Source organism: Hyla sarda, chromosome 1 (assembly GCF_029499605.1).
Source record: "Hyla sarda isolate aHylSar1 chromosome 1, aHylSar1.hap1, whole genome shotgun sequence".
Lineage (NCBI taxonomy): Eukaryota > Metazoa > Chordata > Amphibia > Anura > Hylidae > Hyla > Hyla sarda.
The window spans coordinates 54,924,276-54,949,209 of NC_079189.1; the positions used below are offsets into that span (position 1 = coordinate 54,924,276).

Sequence of the window (24,934 nt, forward strand, 5' to 3'; positions counted from 1 at the left end):
TTCGTGACGAATCGAATTTACTGTAAGTTCGCTGATCTCTAATAGCAACCAATCAGATCGCATCTTTTATTATATAGAGTCTACCACTTTATACATCCCTGAGCCTTTGTCCGATCCTTCCAAATCTACTTTTGCGTGTGCCGTTGTGCCCAAATTTTTTTTTAACATCCTTGTATCTCAAGGTTCTTTTGCAAAACTGGCATTTTTTTCCCCCCCCCCACTGGTTGGGCATGAAGTGGTCACAAATTTCTGAAGCTCGAATTTTGTGAAAATTTGTAAAAATACCACTCAAATGGTGCAAAAAATTTGCAAATCTACATCACTCTACGCAGAAGTGTAGAAAAAGGCTTTCTTTCATGTTTTTAAATTTCACAGCCTTCTTTAGTGTGCACCAAATTTTCCAAAATCGTGTAAAGTTTTCATAAAAAAAAAATGCGAAAAAAATAAAATAAAATAAAAATACAGAAAAAAACAAGGACCAATGGTGAATACCCCCCACCCCCCACCCCCACCCACAGTGTTTTACTATTTATCCTGTTAAAGTAGCTCATATGGAATAGGACATGCTGGTTCTGGTAGTTCGCTTCCATTATCCGGTTGTACATCTACAGTAAATGTGCACACGCAGTATGGCTTCCGAGCATGTTGTTTTCACTGGAGGTATAAACGTATTATTTTCCGAATTGTTTTACACAGCCGAGTGTTATTTTATATATTTGATATTATGTCTATGCCACATTGGCCTCTTCTTTCGGCCAAACCGCATGAATTTGTGGTGGGTTCTGCAACCGCCGCCCATCGTAGAAGAATTAGCGGCGCAGACGAAGATGAAAAAAATGTGGTGTGTGAGAAAATGGAGAGTATGTTATACTATAGCGCAAAACCTCATACAAAAATAATATCGTGCCATGTGCTGGACTAAAAGAAAACATTATTTTTTAATATTCATACTTCCCAGAAAACATATTTTATCGATGTGGAAACCTGAGTCTCCTTGTTCACTTACAAGGCTTAGTTTTCCCACCGCTTGTATCGTACTATATTTATTACCAGGGCATTCATTCTCCACAGTACGGTAGGTCACATTTCTTATATTAAATATTGATCCATTAGAAAATGGGAAACACTGGCTGTAAAAAAGCTGATATGTGAGAGGAGGTTAACAATTCTCTGCTGAAAAAATACAATTATTTTATGGGGAGGAAAAAGTGAAAGGATCACACAAAAAAAAGTAGAAAGTAAAGAAATGGAAATATATCAAACCATAGAAATGTCATGTGACATAATTCTGTGAAGGATAAAGATAGTTTTAGGTATAATAAACCTGTTGTGGGACTTTAGGTGCAAAGTAACCAAGATAATTCCCACATGGTTTAACTTTTGCTGTTCATAAAACTGACTTATCATTTATCCTCCATAGAGGAACAGGCATGGTAATTCAAGATAGATAAATAGGTAGATAGATAGATAGATAAATAAATAGATAGAGATGAGATATTGATTGATAGATAGATAGATAGATAGATAAATAAATAGATAGAGATGAGATATTGATAGATAAGAGGTAGATAGATAGATATGAGATATATATATATATATATATATATATATATATATATATGAGATAGATAGATATGAGATAGAGATGAGATAGATAAATATGAGATAGATAGATAGATAGATACATATGAGATAGATAGATATAAATAGATAAATGGATAGATAGATAGATATGAGATAGATAGATAGAAATGAAAAAGATTGATTAAAAGATAGATAGATAGATAGATAGATATGAGTTAGATAGATATGAGATAGATAAATAGATAGATATGAGATAGATAGATATGAGATAGATAGATAGATATAAAAAAGATTGATAGATGGATAGGTAGATGTAAGTTAGATAGATAGATAGATAGATAGATAGATATGAGAAAGATTGACAGATATGAGATAGATAGAGAGATAGATAGAAGATATATATGAGATAGAAAGATATATATGAAATAGATAGATAGATAGATATGGGAAAGATTGTCAGATAGACAGGAGATAGATAGAGAGATAGATAGAAGATAGATAGATAGACAGATAGATAGATAGATATGAGATAGATAGATATGAAAAAGATTGATAAGATGGGTGGATGGATAGATAGATATGTATTAGATAGAGAGATAGATAGATGTGAGAAAGATTGACAGATAGATAGATATGAGATGGATAGAGAGATAGATATAAGATAGATAGATGTGAGATACATAGAAAGATATATATGAGATAGATAGATAGATGGATAGATAGATAGATAGATAGATAGATAGATATGGGAAAGATTGACAGATAGACATGAGATATATAGAGAGATAGATAGAGGATAGATAGATATGAGATAGCTACATGGAGCAGGCCACAGCACACATTGAGGTGAAAAAACTTCAATCTTTTATTCCATCAAAAAAAATTCTCACAACAAGCTTGCAGTGAGACACTTTTTTTGATTTAATAAAATATTGAAGTTTTTCGCCTCATTGTGTGCTATGGGACTCTCCATTTTGCTGCTGTCTGAAGTTAGGATCCCTAATCTGGATTCAGTAACCTGTGTGCATCACCTGAAATCATTGCATTTATATGGGCTGTGCTGTTCTTCTTGATTTATTTTCTTAGATAGATAGATAAATAAAGTAGATGTGGAGCAGCACAACCCAAAAAAAAGAAAAAATGGTGGTGGGTGCCAGCAATTCGTTGTCCCAGGAAATGGGTCAAAGGATACACCGCAGCACTCCAAATTCCAATGCAAAAGGTGTAGGATTTATAAGCCTGGCGGCATAGCGACATTTTGGCTGCCCACTTGCAGCCTTTCTCAAGCTTGTGTTCTAGCTTGAGAAAGGTTCCAAGTGGGCAGCCGAAACGTCGCTATGCCGCCAGGCTAATAAATCCTACACCTTTTGCATTGGAATTTGGAGTGCTGCCATTTTTTCTTTGCTAGATAGATAGATTGATAAACTCCAATGGCAGAAGCAGCACAGCCAGGTAAGTTATGTGGATAAACCAAGGTGCAGGGTGCAAGCGGACACAAACACAGTCCCAGTCGCAGACTGTTATTCAAGATCCAAGCCCATAAAGATCCATCAGCACTCCAATAGTACGTGAATAAAAACCAATGTATATTGACCCATGGTCACAAGTGGATGCGACGTTTCGACGGCATCACGCCATGCTTGAGAATGATGGCATGATGCAGTCGAAATGTCGCATCCACTGCTGACCATGGGTCAATAAACTCCGATTGTTATTCACATACTATTGGAGTGCTGCTGGATCTTTATGGGCTTATATAGATAAATAGATATAAGATAGATATGTGGTGTCCCAATCCCGCATTTCATAAGGTACTTATCTATTTATGGGTCCCCATAGCCAGAGTCCCTAGGACGTAATGATCCCTGTAATCTAGTCTACCCTAGTCGCCTCTATCTTAACGTATAATTAGTAATTTATGCATAGATAATATAAATAGTATAGTATAAATGTAAATAAATGGTTAATTACTTGTTTCCATGGTGTCGCAGGGCCTTCGGGTCATGTGATGCGTTCCAAGCCTCACTCTGGATGCGTTCCAGGGCTCACTTTGGTATCTCTAGCCTTGTTTTGGTTTTATAATGTATATAGATCCTGTGACGTAAACAATACCATCACACCATGTAAGGTGAATGGCAGACATATAAGGGAGCGGCGGCCATGTTTCTCTCTCTGACCTCGTGGGCTGTCAAGCAAGCAAGACCTGTACAGCAGTAATCGCAGTGAGTTAGGCCCGAGCCTCGCGGCAACGGCTGAACGATTATAATTATAGAGTGTATCACCTCCCAAACACTCTGCAGCATCTCCGGACCTAATACATCCCCTAAATCCGGACGGATCTGCAAATCTCTTCCTAAATTAAGAGACGTATTGTCTAGCTCAAGGTCCGCAACTACTGCCAGTCACTAAGTAACCAAGTACTGTTTGTATGAGACTGTGACTGTACCGTGAATATTGCAAGCACTTCAGTAAACGTTATTCAAGTTCAAGTTCAAATCTCCTTGTGGACCTTCAGTTATTTTATGCACCTATCGTTACTGGGAAGGGCGGCGATAGGCCGGAACACTGATTCAGCATACCAGCCCTCAGCCTGGCGTCACAAACTCTTCTAGGGGTAACATTAACCCCTTATATAACTATACCATACCACCACTACCATACACCCCCCAAGGGCTACCACAGATAGATAGAGAGATAGATAGATTTGTGATAGATAGATTGATACATGGATATGAAATAGATAGATAGATAGGAGATAGATAGATGGATAGATAGATAGATAGATAGATAGATAGATAGATAGATAGATAGATAAAATATATACCTTATACTGGGTCTATGTGGCAGGAAAACATATTTTCTTCATTAAATCTAATTTAAAAAACATGTAGTAAAGTAAGGAAATAAGGAAAGGATACATGTGACAATTCCTAAATCTTTTGTGCTCATTTATATATGAAGCAGAAAAACCCAACAGATTTATTTCTTCATTTTAAATCCGAACCATATTTCCTTCTATCTGATAAATGTGACGTTTCTGTAGTTTGATTAAACTTAGATTTTTATCGTCATTCTTTTCTCATGTAGACTTAGAACAGCGGGCCCTAATCCAGGATAACTTGTCTCTTGTTTTCCAGTGCTTTGAACTGTGCAGATGCCATCTGGATTTCCCAAACACTGATATTGTTGGATGGAGAAGCCAAAACTCTTCTTAAATGTTTAGAAATAAACCCAGACAAGATGTCCAGTACTGGAATTACATCTCTGCAGCCCATAAGCACAGATCATACAGAAACTCAGACTCAGACTCAGTCCATTGCTGAAGGCCTCACTTTAAAGGGGTACTCTGCCCCTAGACAAATAATCCCATATTAAAAGGATAGGGCATAAGACCCCTGTGACCCCTCATAATCTTCGCCCCAGCACTCTAGCGTTCTAAACAGTTATGTTCAAAATGCCGGCTGTGCTAGGCTTCGGGAGGCTGTGGTCGTCACGCTCCCTCTATTAAAGTGCACCTGACACCAAATAAACTTTTCTAAACTAACTCCGGCTATGTTTTCTAACTACTCCTAACACTCCTCCCACCCCAAATTTCAGTGCTTTAAAAAGCTCTCTATCATACCTTCTTTTCCTTACATAGTGCAATTTCCCAGCAGGAGAAAATGGGCATTTCCCATCGGGTGTGACATCACTGAAGCCTGCAGGGGGACCACTTCTGCCCTCACATTATTGCAGTGCTGTGATGAATAGAAGACCTCAGGCTCTGTGCAGCAGCTTTCAGTCTGTGCTTCTTTCAGTGAGGTTCTGTTCAGATTTTAGTCTGTGCAGTTTAGTCTGTGCAGCTGCTTTCAGTGAGGCTCTGTGCAGATGCCAAACAAGCTCAGTGCAGAGAAACACTTCCTGAGTTTGGTCTCCTGCCATTACAAGCAGGAGACCAAAATCTGAGATTTTTACCAGACAGAATCTGTTCTGACAAAGAAGGGAGACCCCTGGTGGCCAGAAGTATACAGCCGAAAAACAATTTTTTTTATTTTTTTATTTTTATGGAAGCAAATTACAAAAGTTTTTTATTTGGTATAAGGAATCAAATATTAAAAATCATGTTTAATGAGAGAGACCATTTAATGTCTATGTGAGATATATAGAGAGGGTGACTGCTGTGGTTGCTCTTAATTCAGCATGGAGCGGAGATTGCTCCATGCATACGGAGCAGAGATCACTGAGGTGCCGTGCAGGAGAATGTGGGGCGGTCCCAGTGGGCGGACTCCCCAATGATCAGACATCTTATCCCCTATCTTTTGGATAAGGGATAAGATGTCTATGTGTGGAGTACCCCTTTAAGGTGTCAATTTTGACATAGGCGTGGGAAGCTACTCTGGGCAGTAGAGATGCCAAAGGAGCAGTAGGACATCTGAAGTCTGGGCCAGATTATGCACTGGAGCCCAGGAGCTTAAAGTCAAACTTTTGCTTCATATGTGCTAATTCTAATCAATAGAGGTTTTAAATGAGACTTTTTGGGCATCTTATGTGGTCTCCACAGCTGTAACAACCAATGTGCTTCCATGTCTCTTAATGAAAGGTTGGGCAGGAGAACCTAGCAATACTAACATTTTAGAAACAGGTGTATAACATTTCAGAAACAGGGTTCTAACAGCGTTCACCATGCAGGATAAATAACATTATCGTTTTATTGTACAAGTCATTACTAACGTTTGCATTGCGGGATTGCTGTTGATGAACAGGGAGAGCCCCCTGTCAATGTTATAGATGCTGTGATCAGGACTGATCACCACATCTATGGGGTTCATGCTGACGGGAACAGCGCGATCCCGGTTTCAGCAGCTGCATCAGTGACAGTGCATCGTGCCGAGCACGAGATCGCTAGGACGTATGCATACGTCCAGTTGTGTTAACATGTAGGCAACTGGGATGTATACATACTTCCTGTGGCGAGAAGGGGTTAATGGGATATGATGGTGAAATTATTTGTTCCAAAGCATATTAAAAACATGTACAGAGAAACCTCTCCAAAAAGGCCCCCTCTTTGAGAAGACCAAACCCCTTACACAGACTGAATTTTCAGACTGAGGTTCCTCATTTATTTAGCATTTTTTGAGAAGACCCCAAACAATGTGCAAGAGGTTTCCCTGTATTTGGTAACACCATATAGCATGTGAAAAGTGGACACCCCAGTAAAGTCTATTCTGGTTCGGAAACTAATGTGTACCTGCTGTAATTGCAGTTGTGATTGTGATTTCTAGCAGGAAGCAGGTAATGTCTCCTGGAGACTGCATGAGGTTATCCACAATGTACCCTTAATATCTTATATGCAAAAAACTATATAGTGTTCACTTGTAGAACCATGGTCTATGTATTTTAGCAACTGGATGACCCAACCAGAATCTTGCAGACCTACATATAGTATATAAAGGCACTGAAAGCTAAGATGGGTCATTATACAATTTTATTACACTGAAGAAGGGGCCTAGGGGGTTGCAAAATGTATTTAGCTTTTATTCCAATGTTAAAGGAAAACCAAAGTGTTTCACCTTCACTAGATTTTTTTTAACTGATTGAAGCCAGATATGTACTGACACAATAGTCTTGACTTATTCATTAACAACAATAGGAAAGGTTTCTGGGCATTCTCTGTGACCTGTGTGGTGGTCATTCCTAGAGTGGGGGAGGCTGATCTGTGAGACACTGTTTTGTTATCCTGCCTTAAAGGGGTACCTCGCTGCTCAGCGTTTGGAACAAACTGTTATGAATGCTGGAGCCGGCGCCAGGCGCTCGTCACGCCCCACCCCCTCAATGCAAGTCTATGGTAGGGGGCGTGACAGCCGTCTTGAGGGCTGGGGCTATGGCGTTACGAGCTTCCGGTGCCAGCCTAGCATTCAGAACAGTTTGTTCCAAATGCTGAGCAGCGAGTTTCACCTTCCACCTTACTCCTGTCTGCTATGATAAGGAGGACACTGCTGTTAAGTTTTACAGGAAGTGTCAACTTATTATTAGACCTAGTGGCCAGACTGAGAACTGCAAGATTTCCTGATTATTTTATAATATAAAGTATGGAAAATAAAACAAAAAATAAAAAATAAACAATTCTGCAAAAATATGTTTAAAATATGCTTTTTGATGATACATTCTATTTAATAATGGGGGGAAAAATCAATAGAAAAATTATATTTTTAGTTAGAGTTACATGGTGTAATAACCTTAATAATTGTTCTGGAAAAAGTAAGACATACAATATCGGGGTCAAAGTTCACCAAAACCCAAACTCGACGGTGCTCATATCATTATGTTATTTCTACTACATTGGAGCTATATTTCAGCTATAGCTTGGAAGCAGATGGGATTTTTCTGCTGTTATTAGATGCTATATAATTTTACAGGCAATAAAATATCACTTAACCTCTGGACTTATTCTCGTGTTCATACTTTCATTTCCCAGTCAGTTCAATGCAACTGCTACTGGCAACAAATAGCGATCACTCCGCTAAATGAGGTCAAACTGGCAGCAGAATTCTCTAATATCAGACAACCGCTATCCAGACAAGGAAGCTATATATTGGTACTAATCATGAGTTCAGCTCTAGGCTTGACTTAGCTCCATAATTCTTAGAAAATTACAAAACCTCTACTAGCTTTGAAGTAAAGAAATTACTCAGAATAACTCACACGAAATAGAAAAAAATTCAAAAACACCTCAAAGAATATTGTAAACCCTATTTAGGGGTCCCAACCCCAGCTTGTCATTGTAAAATGCTATGAATCTCCAAAATGGGTTATACCATCTATCAGAGCTGTCAATCACACATCAGCCCCCAGCACATGTTTAGGGCTGGATTGGGGCAGTACCATCATTTGTATGTTTACAATTGTGCACCAAACTAGGGAATGCATGTAGCTAAACAGTATGTCCCACTATTTGAGACTGAATGTGCAAAATTTGGATCCCCAGGCAATGAGGGCAAATTGCATCTCTTTGAAGGGGTTATCCCAAGTGTAAGGTATGTCCACATGGGCATTATACGCATGTGCAGCCCTGCGTTGCAGCTCTCCTTGAGAAGTTGACAGAGCGAGAAGGAAGCCTGACCATAAAGCTCCTATTGACTTCATTGGAAACTTCAGCATGTAACCGAGCTCAAAAGAAATGACACTTCTCTGCACTGTTCTCGCGAGGTGCACGCGAGGTAGTTAAGTACAGGTTTGTATTTCTGTTTTACCAGAACACAGCACTATATTATTTACAATTATATCATTATCATATTATTTATAATGGAGGTTATTGATCAAAACTATTGATGCAGGTTTAAATTATAAATTAAGAGTCGAAATCTGGTTGGCTGCTACGGGCAATTGCCCCACTTTGCTCCCAATGTAAATAACATGAAGGCTTTGGTTTTTGGATACCTGGTTAGTAACTTTGACACTCATTCCTAATGCATTAAAACTCTTATTAAATTGGCCCATTGTTATTCAGCCCTCCCCCTCCCATCGCATTATAGCAATTAAATGCATTTCCTGGAACAGTAAGGAAAGAACATTGACTCATATTGTCTATCCCAGTAAAATTATGATTATTTCTATAGATGCATTTTCATCCCAGCTATGTATAATTTAATGTGTATGGTCTTTGTCCACTCTCGACACCCATTACCGTTCACTGCGCACTATGTCTTTGTTGAACAAAGTGTAATTATATTATAATTGGCTGTTCTTTAACTTACTACTTTATACGGGTTTTACTTTCCAGCTGTATTCTTGAGTGGCATCGCCTTTCTTCTATACTTTTAATCACAGATATTCTTAAGGAGCTAACCTTCAGCGCCAAGACACGAATGAAGGTCAGGAAACCAAAGAAGTAAATTTGCAACTGATAAAAAGTTAAGACTTCACAGAAGTACAAGAAGGAGCTAAACTTTGCTAATAGCCACTTGCAATATATAATCAAAAGGGGTGGTCTGACTTAGAAAACCCATCTTAAAAATACTTCTTAGGGCATTTATAGTCAACAGTGATAAGCACTTCATTCAAGATTTCCATCAATAAGTGTCTATTGCTTCAGAGGACCCGGCAGTTCAATGATTTCAGTTGGCATCATGCAATGCCTTGTTTGTCCTGTGGTGGCAGTGCAGAAAAAACGAGCACTTAGGCCGAGTTCACACTACGGAATTTCCTATTGGAATTCTGCTTCGGTTGGAAATTCCACTGCCCATTCACACTGCTGATTTTCCAGAAAATTCTATTTAAAAAATCTGTCAGAACATTATATGCGCTAAATGTTCTGGTGGAATCTGTGCCACAGACATTGGCATCTTTTGGGACAGCAATGTTCGCCCTGTCCTAGCGCCGACCGATTCAGATTTTTGGATTGTGTCCGGCTGGAAATCCTGTAGTGTAAACCTCTTACTGCCTTTCTTCACAGATTACAGCTGATCACTGAAGGTCCCAGATGTGGAATACCCTTTAATACGCTTCTCATTGAGCAGAACTTTATACAATAATGGATTGCGGACTAGTCTTTTTAAGGGACACTATACTCAGCTCCAATTGAAGTCAAGCTTTATGGTTGGCCTGCCCCATGATTATTGCATATGTAGATTATGCCCATGTGCATATGCTTTACAGCAAGCCGCCATGGACATAGACACAATGAACACCATATTCTTTGTATGGAGCAGGTTTGTAAGCATGCTGTGTGACCTGCACAAAAGGTCATTCTACAAGGAGGGGAGGTTGATCTCCTATTTTCTTACCTATAAATATATAAATAAATAAATAAATATACATTGGTGTCACCTTTTGTTATAATTCTGTACCGATCACTTTCCAGCAGCCTTCTCCTTATCATCACAGGCAAAACTGGAAGCAAGCCAGGTTTTAGGCTTAGTGGTCAGAATGCAGATTAGAGGGTTATCTTAACCCCTTAAAGGGGTACTACACTGCCCCAGCATTCAGAACAAAAAAGGGAGGAAAAAAAGCAAATTGGACATAATGTCACACCAAACTCCAAAAAACGGCTGGACAAAATTATTGGTACCCTTTCAAAATTGTGGAAAAATAAGATTGTTTCAAGCATGTGATGCTTCTTTAAACTCACCTGGGGCAAGTAATAAGTGTGGGCAATATAAAAATCACACCTGAAAGCAGATAAAAGGAGAGACGTTCACTTAGTCTTTGCATTGTGTGTCTGTGTGTGCTACACTAAGCATGGAAAACAGAAAATGGAGAAGAGAACTGTCTGAGGACTTGAGAACCAAAATTGTGGAAAAATATCAATAATCTCAAGGTTACAAGTCCATCTCCAGAGATCTAGATTTGCCTTTGTCCACAGTGCGCAACATTATCAAGAAGTTTGCAACTCATGTCACTGTAGCTAATCTCCCTGGGCGTGGACAGAAGAGAAAAATTTATGAAAGGTGTCAATGCAGGATAGTCCGGATGGTGGATAAGCAACCCCAAACAAGTTCCAAAGATATTCAAGCTGCCCTGCAGGCTCAGGGAGCATCAGTGTCAGTGCAAACTATCCATTGACATGTAAATGAAATGAAACACTATGTAAGGAGACCCAGGGGGACGCCACTGCTGACACAGAGACATAAAAAAGCAAGACTACATTTTGCCAAAATGAACTTGTGTAAGCCAAAATCCTTCTGGAAAAACATCTTGTGAGCAGATTAGACCAAGATAGAGCTTTTTGGTAAAGCACATTATTCCACAGTTTACCAAAAATGGAATGAGGCCTACAAAGAAAAGAACACAGTACCTACAGGGAAATATGGTGGAGGTTCAATGATGTTTTGGGGTTGTTTTGCTGCCTCTAGGTGCCTTGAATGTGTACAAGGCCTCATTAAATCTGAGGATTACCAACAGATTTTGGGACGCACTGTACAGCCCAGTGTCAGAAAGCTGGGTTTGCGTCCGAGATCTTGGGTCTTCCAGCAGGACAATGACCCCAAACATACGTCAAAAAGCACCCAGAAATGGTATGCTCCCGGAAAACAGTCCCTGATTTTGCATTTGTTAGCAGCTGCCAAATCCATTATCCCCTTACATTGGATGAGTAATGAATCACCCACGGTAGAGGAATGGCTTAGGAAAGTTCACAAGATATGTAGGTTTGAGGCGTTACATTACAGAGCTATTAGATCACATGATAAATTTGCTACCGTGTGGAACCCGTGGTTAAAATCCAAATACTGCACGGATCGTCCCGCATGAGGAACAGTTGTGACTTAGGTGACCTATGCTGCCTTTTGTAACCTGCCTTGCCCCTTTACCCCTTCCTCCCCCTAATTGTCCCAGCCCCTCCCCACCCTCCCTCTCCCCCCCCCCCCCCGTTTCTAAATTATATATGTATAATATGCTGGATCTTGTATTGTTTTGTTTTTTGAGATTGACAGCTCATACTCTTGCATAACCCTGTTAACGAAGTTTGTAATGCCTTATAATACCTGCTTTGTTGTACATGAAAATAAAAAGTTATTTGAGAAAAAAAAAAAAGCACCCAGAAATGGATGGCAACAAAGCGCTGGAGAGTTCTGAAGTGGCAGCAATGGGTCCAGATCTAAATCCCATTGAACACCTGTTGAGAGATCTTAAAATTGCTGTAGGGAAAAGTTGCCTTCCAATAAGAGAGACCTGGAGCAGTTTGCAAAGGAAGAGTGGTCCAACATTCCGGCTGAGAGGTGTAAGAAGTGTTACGCCGAGCGCTCCGGGTCCCCGCTCCTTCCCGGAGTGCTCACAGCGTTCTCCTGTTCGCAGCGCCCCGGTCAGACCCGCTGACCGGGTGCGCTGCGATAATGCCCCCAGCCGGGATGCGATTCGCGATGCGGGACGCGCCCGCTCGCGGTGCGCATCCCGACCCGCTTACCAGACTCGCTCCCCGTCTGTGCTGCCCCGGCATGCGCGGCCCCGCTCCCTAGGGCGCGCGCGTCGGGTCTTTGCGATTTAAAGGGCCGATGCGCCACTGATTGGCGCATGGGTTTTAATTAGTGTCTTCACCTGTGCACTTCCCTATATCACCTCACTTCCCCTGCACTTCCTTGCCGGATCTTGTTGCCTTTGTGCCAGTGAAAGTGTTCCTTGTGTGTTCCTAGCCTGTGTTCCAGACCTCTTGCCGTTGCCCCTGACTACGATCCTTGCTGCCTGCCTGGACCTTCTGCTACGTCCGACCCTGCTCTTGTCTAATCCCTTGTACCGCGCCTATCTCAGCAGTCAGAGAGGTTGAACCGTTGCCGGTGGATACGACCTGGTTGCTACCGCCGCTGCAAGTCCATCCCGCTTTGCGGCGGGCTCTGGTGAAAACCAGTAGCAACTTAGAACCGGTCCACCGACATGGTCCACGCCAATCCCTCTCTGACACAGAGGATCCACCTCCAGCCTGCCGAATCCTGACAAGAAGCTTATTGATGGTTATAGGAAACGACTGATTTCAGTTATTTTTTCCAAATGCTGTACAATCAAATATTAAGTTAAGGGTGGCAATAATTTTGTTCAGCCCATTTTTGGAGTTTGTTGGGACATTATGTCCAATTTGCATTTTTTCCTCCCTTTTTTGGTTTAGTTCGAATACACACAAAGGGAATAAACATATGTATAGCAAAACATGTGTTACTGCAATCCTTTTCTGTGAGAAATACTTAATTTTCTAGAAAAATTTCAGGGGTGCCAACATTTTTGGCCATGATTGTAGAATGACACCCTGACATGGGACCTCTGTTCTTGTAACCAGTCGGGGTCACCCCAGTGATCATCTAGTTATCCCCTATCCTGTGTAAAGGGATAACCCCCTAAAGTAACAGCATTTACTGAAAGAGTACCTGTCATGATAAAATTTTATAATCCTCCCAGTTCACTGCCCCATCATGATAAACCACCCCCTGCCTTTATTTTTATTAGTTTTTAGTTTTCTACCTTGATTTTGCTCTAGATTTTTTGCTCAGTCTGTCAGATTCACAGACTGGGAAGGGGCGATCCTCACCAGGCATGACATCATCTGAAGTCATACAGGGGATAACTTCCACCCTTACTCTGCTACACATAGCCCATAGCAGTTCAGTGTGTGAGATGAGCTATGTTTGGATAAGGCTGCAAACACACCCCTTAGCATTTCCTGCTTTTGGACTTCTGCCAGGCCAGCAGGAGTCTAAATTCTGTGCAAGAGATAGAGGGAAATGTGCTCTGGTCAAAAGGGGAGACACCTAGTGGCAGCTTTTTTAAACACAAATGAAACATTAAAAACTAAAAAAAATTTTAAACAAAGTACATTAGAAAGATTTGTTATTTACCATAAGGAGTGCAATAGCAAAACATTTTTTAATGAGAGTGCCCATTTAATCAGATTTAAGGAGGCTCATTTACAAATATCCAGAAGTGTCAATGTGACACTGGCGTACTTCGGTGGCAATGCACTGGGCTTTTTAAATAGACTCATGGATTCATGGTACAAAGTGGATGTGATTGTTATGCTGCAAAGCGTGTCTGTCAGATGAGACCAGATGACATTGGCAGGCTTAATCTGGAAAGTGCAGATTAAGCACATGAGTGCGGCCGGCTTTAAAGCATCAGTCCGACTGGCAGCGTACAATTATTTATGATAAGGCAGCGGACAAGGTGCATTTTATAAGGTGTCTTCCATTCTGCAAAGAGCATCCTTCCTTCCCCCTAACACTGCATTTCTCACCAGTTCACAAAATGGAATTGATACAAAATGCATTATGTTCTGTTCACATTTTATCCAAGTGTATTAAGAATTGACGAGAAAACATTTAGAACACTGAAGCGGATTTTCAAGAAAGAGAATCTATAAACCTATAAAAGTAATGCACATAAAAGAACAACATCAAACAGCGAAAAAAATAGCAGAGGCAGATTAAAGAAAGGACAAAAGGGACAATAACCCAGTGGCCTTCACCACTCAGTTCCCCTTAGCCTTCCCAAACATTTGGCCATGGCAGACATTGATAACTAGAGGAAATTTGGTGGTTGTTTGCATATTACCGTAGGGATAGGGGGATAAGTAGCTACAAGATGTCGAAAACCAAGAAGGACAATAACTCGCCCCCGATACATTGCTGTAAAACATAGATAACATCATCAATATGTGTGTAGAATTATCCAGTAAGTTATCTAACTATTATGCATTGCCCATTATTGGACTTATACGCCCACTTTATTAGGTTCTCCTTGCTAGTATCAGGTTGGATCCCCTTGGACATGGTGGCATCACGTAGTTGCTGTAGATTTGTTGGCTGCACATCCATGATGAGAATCTCCCTTTCCACCACATCCCAAAGGTGATCTATTGGATTGAGATCTGGTGACTGTGGAGGCCATTGGAGTATGGTGAATTAATTGTCATGTATGAGATGATGTGATCTTTGTGACATGGTGCATTGTCCTGCTAGAAGTAGCCATCAGAAGATGGGTGCACTGTTGTCATAAAGAATGTACATGGTCAGATACATTACTCAGGTAGACTATCATGTTTAAATTATGCTCAGTTGGTAATTAGGGGCCCAAAGTGTGTCAAAAAAAGTCCCCTACACCATTACACCACCATCATTATCCTGAGCCATTGACACATGGCATAATGGATCCATGTTGTTTATGTCAAATTGTGACCCTGCCATCTGAATGGTGCAGCTGTAATCGAGACTCAGACCAGACAACATTCTTACAGTCTTCCATTGCCCAAATTTGATTCCTGTGTAAATTGTACCTGTGTTTCCTGTTTTAAGCTGAAAAGAGTGTCCCCCGATGTGGTATTCTGCTACTGTAGCCCATCTGCTTCAACATTTAACGTGTTGTGCACTCAGAGATGGTATTCTGCATACCTTGGTTGTAAAGAGTGGATATTTGAGTTACTGTTGCCTTTCTGTCATTTCAAGCCAGTCTTCCCATTCTTCATCAACAAGGGATCTTTGTTTACACAACTGCTGTTCACTCAATATTTTCTCTTTTTTCAGACCATTCTCTGTAAACTCTAGAGATGGTTGTGTATGAAAATCCCAGTACATCAGCAGTTCTGAAATACTCAGACCAGCCCGTCTGGCACCAACAACCATGCCATGTTCAAAATCACTTAAATCCACATTCTCCCCTATGCTAAAGCTTGGTTTGAACTTAAGCAACTTGTCTTGACCACGTCTACTGCCATGTGTTTGGCTGATTAACTAATTGTTTTAAAAAGGAATTAAACAAGTGTACCCAATTAGGTGGCTGGTATCTCATGATCCTGTAGACACAAGTTGTCCGGCATTTTCGACCCCTCCAATTAAGTCACTCCTAGAAACAAGTGGCTACCGAATCCTCTGTATGTGGCTCTCCTTAGAAGCCCTAAGTTATACCATAATATGAATTACACATTAACAATAGTCTATCCCCAGAAGAAGTCAATTTATGCAGTTTAATTGATTTTTTTTTAGTTTGTTTCTCCACAAAGTTTAACATTTTTGCACAACATTCATATGTACAAAAAATGTGTGACTCTTTGCTGGTTTTGTGTCTTTCATCTCTTCTTCAAAGTGATGAGAAAAGAAGGCGGAAAAAAGGCGTGGTCAGAATAATTATAGTTTACATTAGAAAATATCATACATTATAACAGAAAACTATGCCAAGCCTGAAACGCTACTCTTAATACTAAGTGAGTACCATTGACTCTGTAGGAGATTTGGACACCTGTATCAGAGGAAGTCAACCTCAAAAAATAAAATAATATTTTAAAGGGGTACTCCAGCGCTACGGCATCTTATCCCCTTTCCAAAGGATAGGGGATAAGATTCCTGATTGCGGGGGTCCCGCCACTGGGGACCCCCGTGATCTTTCATGCCCCCTCCCATAGGCTTGCATTGAGAGGGAGGAGCGTGACATCACAAGGGGCAGAGCCGTGATGTCACAATACTCTAGCCCCGTGATCGGCAGTCATCAGACCCAAAGCGAACATGCTCCAGGGGCTGATGGTAACAGGGTGCTGTGTGAAAGATCACGGGGTTCCCCAGTGGCGGGACCCCCCCACGATCAGGCATCTTATCGCCTATCTTTTGGATAGGGGATAAGATGTCCTAGCGCCGGAGTACCCCTTTAAGCAATGTATCAGAACTGACTTTAGATTGCTGTGCTGTAATGGTTGGGGTGATGTATGTGTGGGAGGGAGAAAAGCGACCTCACAATTACAAACAAGGGATCATGGAACTTGTAGATGGAGGGAGGAAACTCCAACAGGAAATAGACATTACTGTCTTGTAGGTAAGTAATAATGTCACCTTATGGAGGATAACCCCTTTAACAAAGACTGGTACATGTTATAGCTACCGTGCCCTTAAAAAAAGTTTTCAAAAAAAGTTTTCATCATCTACTCTACCCAGGTAATTATTACATCACTCTGATCTATAAAAAGTTCTCAATCTCCCAACAATGTTATTTATATGCTAGACAGAAATGAATGTTCTCTCCTAGCCTTTGTAATGAAAGATAATTTTAATTGGCACAGATGGATTTATTTAGACGTTTCATTAAACTGAAATTGAAATTTGTTACTATAGTGATTTCCTTATGTCAGTTATTTTTAATAAGAATTGATTTAATTAAACAGTAAAACTCCTAACAATCCGAAAAACTTTGAGTCACTGCTCGCAGACGGTATGAAGAGCGGCATTATTAAAGCCTTGTTCGCAGGATTAGAACTATTATCACTCCTTTGGAAAATATCAAAAGAAAAATTTACTTTTGATGCAAAATTAGAAGAAAAATACAAATTACTGTAACAACCCAACAATCCAGGTAACATGTCATAGGGACAGCTATGGTTGTAATGCTGGTTTCTCATTTATATATATATATATATATATTTAGGTGTAGCAAACATTAATTTTACCTTCAGCTCACCCTATGCCCTCATCATGCTGCTCAGTGCAACTTAACTCTTTTGTCACGGTAAACCAGCGATTCCGCTGGCTTACTGTAACATCTTCATGGGCAGAGCACTATGTGCCGACCCAGCAATGTTGGATTTAATTAGCGCTGCTGAGCGGCGCTTGTAACTTGGGGGGAGGGGGTGTAAATATCATATCGCCATCTATGTGGCTTTATAATGTATACAGTGAAAAGGGTGATGCTAACCATCTCAACGCTTGTACGGGCCTCTTCTTGTGTAGCCCCAACTTATAGTGATCATGTCACAAGGGGGCAGGGCTACACAAGAAGAACACAAGAAGATGACTGAACCAGGGACAAGAATGGTAAGTATTACTCTTTGCACTGTAAACATTACATAGCCATATAGATGGTGTATGCACCCCCCATTTCCAACTTCGAAAGTTAGTTGAGCTGCAAACCCCCAGAAGTTTAGATCCAATCTGGGTTCAGGTGGCCTCGGCTCGCTTAAATCTAATGTTAAATGTAAAGTTAAGTTGCTTTATCTCTTGTGTATAGCTTGAGGATTAGCACCACTAAAATCCAGATTAAGTTGGGATCATATTTTCATCAAAAACCAGGTGTGTAACCTACACAGAGAAAAATTATCATTTAAATATTTGTATCTTCTGTGTTTTGGGCCCGCTCCAAGTTTTGCCTTAAAAATATGACCAAATACTAAGCGTGAATCCGACTTTCGTCTTACCTTCAGTACTTCAAAGCTGATCCCCAATCCACAGGATAGGGGAAAAGCATATGATTGCGTGGTCCCAGCGGTGGATCTCCAGAATGGGGCTAATGTCTCCCTGTGCATGGAGCCGCGTATCCACTATAGTCATGTCTATGGAAGAGCCAGAGATACACGAGCGATATACTGAAGTTATTTCCTGTGCTCCCATAGACAATGCATTAAGAGTGTGCCAACGTATACCTACACAGAAGTATCTGATCAGAAAGGGATATACCCACAACTTAACATATATTATGCTAACTCATAAGGGAGGAGGGTTGTACATACTGTATATGCATATACACGAATACTCAATTATATTAATCACACCTAAGACTGAAGCATAAAGGCTTAGATATGAGAACACTTGAGAAGCTACAATCTTGGAAGGAGATGAGCCACCATCTTGAAAGGAGAACATGAGCCAGGTCCTTCACAAAAAGAAATCCTATGAATGATGGGCATTGCCCAAGATGGTGAGACCAATCAACAGTTGTTCAAATCTCACATGCCTTTACTTATTTCCAGTTAAGTCCTTCAAAGAGATAGATCTTCAGACTAACACTAAGGACTGTAAATCAGCACTACTTATTTGTTTATTATTTCCACAATTTTTCAAGAATAATGCAATGCATGTCTATAAAGAAACTATATTGAAGTCCTTTTATTACTGTGAACCTGAATATTTTACAGAATTAAGGTTTTCTACACTATTGACTTGGGTTTTCACAAACGGACCACATCATGCTGTATATATTATATGACTCAATGGGCAATAAATGGGTTACTTGAGGACTCTGAAGATCACAGAGAAGTTTGCTTGTAGCGTGGGACTCACTTAAGTTGAGCTAATATCACTTAACCACACATAATGAGTCAATGTAGTCATTTCCAACTCATTGTGGTTTCCTACAGGGCTTGAATTGTAGTCTTAGACACGACCAAAGATTACTGCACAGTAAATGAAATAGAACTAGAAAAATAATGCGCATATCAAATCATGATGGTATAAAAAGGGGTTAAAATAGGCGACTCAGTGATCAGTCCTTTAGCAACGATGGGAACAGATCTACCGAAATCCTCCTCTTTACGAGTCTTATAGACTGTGCCACCTTTTGTGGGGTTGTTCCTTTAATGGCTTTTGTCTCACTCAGTTTCTTGGACCCTTTTGTTTAATCCTTTTAAAAATGAAATGAAAGGACAAAAAAATGTCTGTGGTTGCAAAGTAATTTCCACGGCTCCTCTGCTTCGATTGTCAACCCGTCCTGTAGAGATTGCCTTATTTTTGCCGCCTTTCTGTGACTTGCCTGGAATATGTAATTAACTCTGTGCTACCTCTTATCCGAAGCCGCCACTGTAATGCAGAAGAAATCGCCTTCGCATGACTGGAATGTAAAAGGGAAACGGTTTGTGGGGAATCATGGCAGCGGGGACTCCTGTCTACTGTGTAGTAGCTTGAGAATATTTCATTGGGCATTAATCTGGTAAAGACAGATCTGAGGAACTTAAAGGACGTAGACTCTACTTCAAGAAGATTTATCAAATAAAACGTAACATTTACTCAAATAGTGAAGTTTACTTAAAGGGGTATTCCATTAATTTATTTTATTTGACTATGCTACAGGAGTTGTAAAGTTAATGTAGTTCATAATATAGTGTCTGTACCTGTGTGTGACTGTTTTCTCACAATTCTTCTGTGATTTTCACTCCAATATTTATTTTTACCAGCATACAAAATGACTCCCAGGTTGCAATGCGGCCGAGACCTGACTCACTAGTCAGCTGATGACAGGGAGCATGTCTGCTTCAATGGCTGTCGGGAACAATCTGCAACTAAGGCAACATCTGGAAGCACCCTGATTGAAAACCACAGGTCTTTTGTTTCAGTGGGTGGAGTGGCTGATGTGTTGGAAGGATGAAAATGGAATTGTGGGATTTGTAGTAAAAAAAAAAGTCAAACAGGAAATACAAGTTCACAAAAAGCTAGCTACAGTCTTATGGTAATCTCATGACATTTAGCCCCAAGACAAGTGCAGATCCTTCCTAAGCATGTCATTACTGTCTGCCAGGTATGTACTAAATTCACCTTATGGTGGATAACCCCTTTAATTATAAACAAATAGTTTTACTAAAATAAAAATAAAACCGATGTTCAACAGAACTTCTGTACATCAGGGCATGCTATGGGCATTCCTTACCTTCCGTTACATATGTATATATGGAGACAATGGGCCTCATTTACTAAGCTAAAACTTACCAGTTTTTGTTGGGTTATTTTGGCGCAGAGTGTCTGCGACATGTCTGCGCAAGTCTGCGACAGTGTGCGCCAGAAAAATCCGACAAACCCGACATTGCACTGGGAAAAGCCGAAAGGGGCATGGTCCATCACAAAGGGGGCATGGTCAGCCCCAAAGGGGCGTGGTTTGACAACCCGACCTATTTACTATTGAATTCACAGAAAATCATGTGGATAAATGGCTGGAAATATCCCCCTAGAAAAAGCTGAGCAGAAAATTTTCCCAACTTGTAAATCTGTGATCCCCATAGTAGACAAGGTGGAATCCTGCAAGTCTGAAACAACATTTCCCACTAGTAAAAACCCGAAACTCTTAGTAAATGAGATCCAATATATTCTGTGGTGGTGTAGGGCGATTGTCCCCATTTCCACCGATAGCCCTCCTCACTGAAGTCCACAACATAGTTTTCCAATTGCTCAAATATACACGTGCACACTTTGGCCAATTCCATAGTAAAAGTCAAATAGTAGAGTCGAGGGAACTTTTCAAAAACATTTTCAAAAAAGTTTGGTTCACGGCGAACAGCTTCTCCATGAATTGGCAATAAAATAAGCCTCAAAGCACTTGTATAACACTGCCTTAGAGCTCTAAATCCCTGTATTACACTGCTAGGAATGTATTCAAGTAGTTTTAAAGTGGTTTCAAAAGATAGGGGATAAGATGTCTGATCGCGGGGGTCCCGCCGCTGGGACCCCCCAGGATCTCTGTTGCGGCAACCCAGTTATCCAATGCACAAAGCGAAATTTGCTCCCTGCCTGATGACTAGCGATGCAGCACTCCCCGTCATGTCATGCCCTCCCTCTCAATGCAAGTCTATGGGAGGGGGCCTGATGGCCGCCACACCCCCTCCCATAGACTTGCATTGAGGGGGCGTGGTGTGAAGGTACTAGGGGGCATGACCGTGATGTCCTGAGCCTCTAAACAAATGACAGGTGCTGCAGGGAGATCACGGGGGTCCCAGTGGACCCTGCAATCAGACATCTTATCATATAAGATGTCTAGGGGCGGAGTACCCCTTTAAGGCTATGTTAATGTCAACGTTATAGCGAAATGTGGTGATCCATGGTAACTAACAGCTTGTTTACTGGTGGACTGGTGGGAGTTGTAGTAGCCAGGGGCGAGGACAGCAGGCAGTAGTGAACTCATGAGAGTTGTAGTAGTCAGTGGACAGCAGGCAGTGATAGATTGATAGGAGCCTGCAGGGCAGAAATCTGTTGAAAACTTTAATATACAAGTAGTTTAAATGCCAGAGATAGTGCTGATCCTCCTGTACAGATGAGACAAAGAAAAGTCCAACTGATTTTGCCCTTGGTTGGATTTGAATCCAGGACCAATGTGCTATAAATCAAGAGCACCAACTCCTGAGCTACCATGCTGCCTATTTAGTCTAATCCCTAAAGGTAAGCATTGTGTAACATGGGTGCTACACCGGATGGCAGTAAATAACTTAACAATAGCAGGTATCGGTATGTCTCTTTCTAAACGTGCTTTATACTTTATTTCTCTGGACCTCTTGCTTCCATATACCACTGCAGCCAATAAATTGAGGATTTGCAGAGGAAAATAATGATTTTCTGAGAAAGGAGCTCTCTCTGTTTCATACACAGGCAAAGAGTGAGTGCTATTCACTGTCTATGGCCAGACTGGACTTCCTGAGTTTTGTCTCCTGCCAGGAGACCAAAGTCTGCGCTTTTGAGCAGACGGAATGCAGTCTGGACCAGAAGAGAGACCCCCTAGTGGCCAGATTTATAAGGCCATGAAAGTGACATAAAAATATTTTTTTTTTTACAGGAGGTGAATTAAGAATCATATTTATTTTTGTGTGTACTGAGCTTAGGCTGGGTTCACACTACGTTTTCTCCCATACGGGAGCGCATACGGCAGGGGGGAGCTAAAACCTCGCGCTCCCGTATGCCACCGTATGCGCTCCCGTATGTCATTCATTTCAATGAGCCGGCCAGATTGAAATGTTCGGTTCGGTCGGCTCATTTTTGCGCCGTATGCGCTTTTACAACCGGACCTAAAACTGTGGTCAACCACGGTTTTAGGTCCGGTTGTAAAAGCGCATACGGCGCAAAAATGAGCCGACTGGACCGAACGTTTCACTCCGGCCGGCTCATTGAAATGAATGACATACGGGAGCGCATACGGTGACATATGGGAGCGCGAGGTTTTAGCTCCCCCCTGCCGTATGCGCTCCCGTATGGGAGAAAACGTAGTGTGAACCCACCCTTAGTCTGGGTTTCAACCCCTGGCAGAAGAGGAAGACCCTCCTGAATTATTACAGAGCTCCCAGAAGAACCAGGTGGAGACACTGCGTAAAGGCATCCTGTTTACAGAGGTTGACAAATAGGGGTATTAGATCTCTATTATAATCCCTCCAAAATCAACATTTTGATAAACACTTATCGTATTTTTTGCCCTATAGGACGCACCGGCGTATAAGATGCACCCAATTTATAGGTGCAAAATCTAAAAAAATTAAGATTTTGAACCCAATAGTGGTCTTCAACCTGCAGACCTCAAGATGTTGCAAAACTACAACTCCCAGCATGCCCGGACAGCCGTTGGCTGTCCGGGCATGCTGGGAGTTGTAGTTTTGCAACATCTAGAGGTCCGCAGATTGAAGACCACTGCATAGGAGGTAATACTCACGTGTCCCCGCCGCTCCGGACCCGTCACCGCTGCCCTGGATGTCGCTCCATCGCTGTCGTCGTGTCCCCGTCGCTCCGGAACGTCTCTGCTGCCGGCCTGGTATCCTCGCTCTCCATCGCCGCCATCACGTCGTTACGCACGCCGACGCACGTACGCGACGACGTGATGACGAGGAAGGAGAGCGCCGGCCATACAGGGGATCCCTGAACGGAGAAAACACAGAGGAGGCAAGTAAGGTCCCTCCCGGTGTCCTGTAAGCACTAATCCGGCTATTCAGTCGGGCTGTTCGGGACCACCGCGGTGAAATCGCGGAGGTCCCAAACAGCCCGACTGAACAGCCGGGTTAGTGTCACTTTCCCTTCAGACGCGCCGGTCAGCTTTGATCGCCGCATCTGAAGGGTTAATACAGGGCATCACCGCGATCGGTGATGTCCTGTATTAGCCGCGGGTCCCGGCCCTTGATGGCCGCAGGGACCGCCCCGATAGGGGTGTATTCGCCGTATAAGACGCACCGACTTTTTCCCCCCATTTTTGGGGAAGAAAAAGTGCGTCTTATACGACGAAAAATACGGTATGTGCAACATATGGCGTATATGCTGTGGCCTCCCCCTTTCATTGCCTTCATGCTAACAAAAGATAGATTACACAACATACATCCCTATTTTGGTGACTCTTGTTTTAAAGAGTAAAAAAGCCATGACTGAAGAAAATATAGTAGGGGGTTTTAATTGAAGAAGACCCCTTGCTGTTCACTAGAGCCACCCACATCCAGGACATATGTTTTGGGGTCCACTTATATCCAATTAAACTGGACTCCTTGAATGACAGCTGATTTTGGGAGCTCCAGTCTAAAGCCAGACTAAAGGCTCATGATACCCATGATCCATACCAAACCAGTCTAGTAACAAGTTCCCTTTAAAAACTCTTCAGCTAAGATATTTTTGTAAGAATAAGTTTATCTTGATGTTTTTGGTCAATTGAGGTTTACTGATATATAAAATGTAGATGGTGTCGGTTTCCTTGTGAAACTTGGAAAGTAATGAATAGTAAAACCAGGTGTCGTTCTTACTATTGATTGTTTCCTAGGATTCATTCCAAAACATTCAAGGGCAGATGAGTTTTACAACTTGCACAACAGCTATTAAAAGTAAAACGATACCACACGCATTTCGATCCATTTACACAGACGTGTCATTGCTGTGACTCACTAACACCAAAGAACATGAGTGTTTTGGCCAAAAACACCAATGTGAGAAGAATAATCTCCAGTCATTAGATAGATTTGCATCCGTTCCAAGATACAGAACAAAACAGAGTTTGCTCGAAATTTTCCCTTTATACTTTTAACAGTTCCAATGTAGCGTAAATGATTCAGCACCTTATATGGTTTCAAAAGTTAAAATCACAAAAGTCTTGGGGTACAAGATGATAGAGTAATGTCCCACAAGGGGTAGTGAATGAACACTAAAGCCTTTAATTATGTTTGATATTTGTCACTATGGTATATGCCATTTTGTGAATATGCTTTCCCAGTTTAAGGGTGCGTTCACACTGCGGAATCTCCGCTTGCTGAATTCCGTGAGCGGAGATTCCGCCTGGCAGCCGCCGACGAAGATAGTTTGGCGCTAGGGCCGTGGGGCACTGAGCCGTCACCATTGACGGCTATGCAGTGCTCGCAGACTTCCGCGCAAAGAATGAACATGTTCTTTCTTTGCGCGGAACAATTTCAGCGGTGGAATTGTCCGGC

General features: G+C 41.5%; 1 protein-coding gene across 2 annotated transcripts in view; it reads right to left on the reverse strand.

Moving 5' to 3' along the window:
- Positions 1 to 24,934, reverse strand: part of SORCS2 (sortilin related VPS10 domain containing receptor 2) — a 1,056,376-nt gene that overhangs the window by 447,848 nt on the left and 583,594 nt on the right. The window lies entirely within an intron of this gene.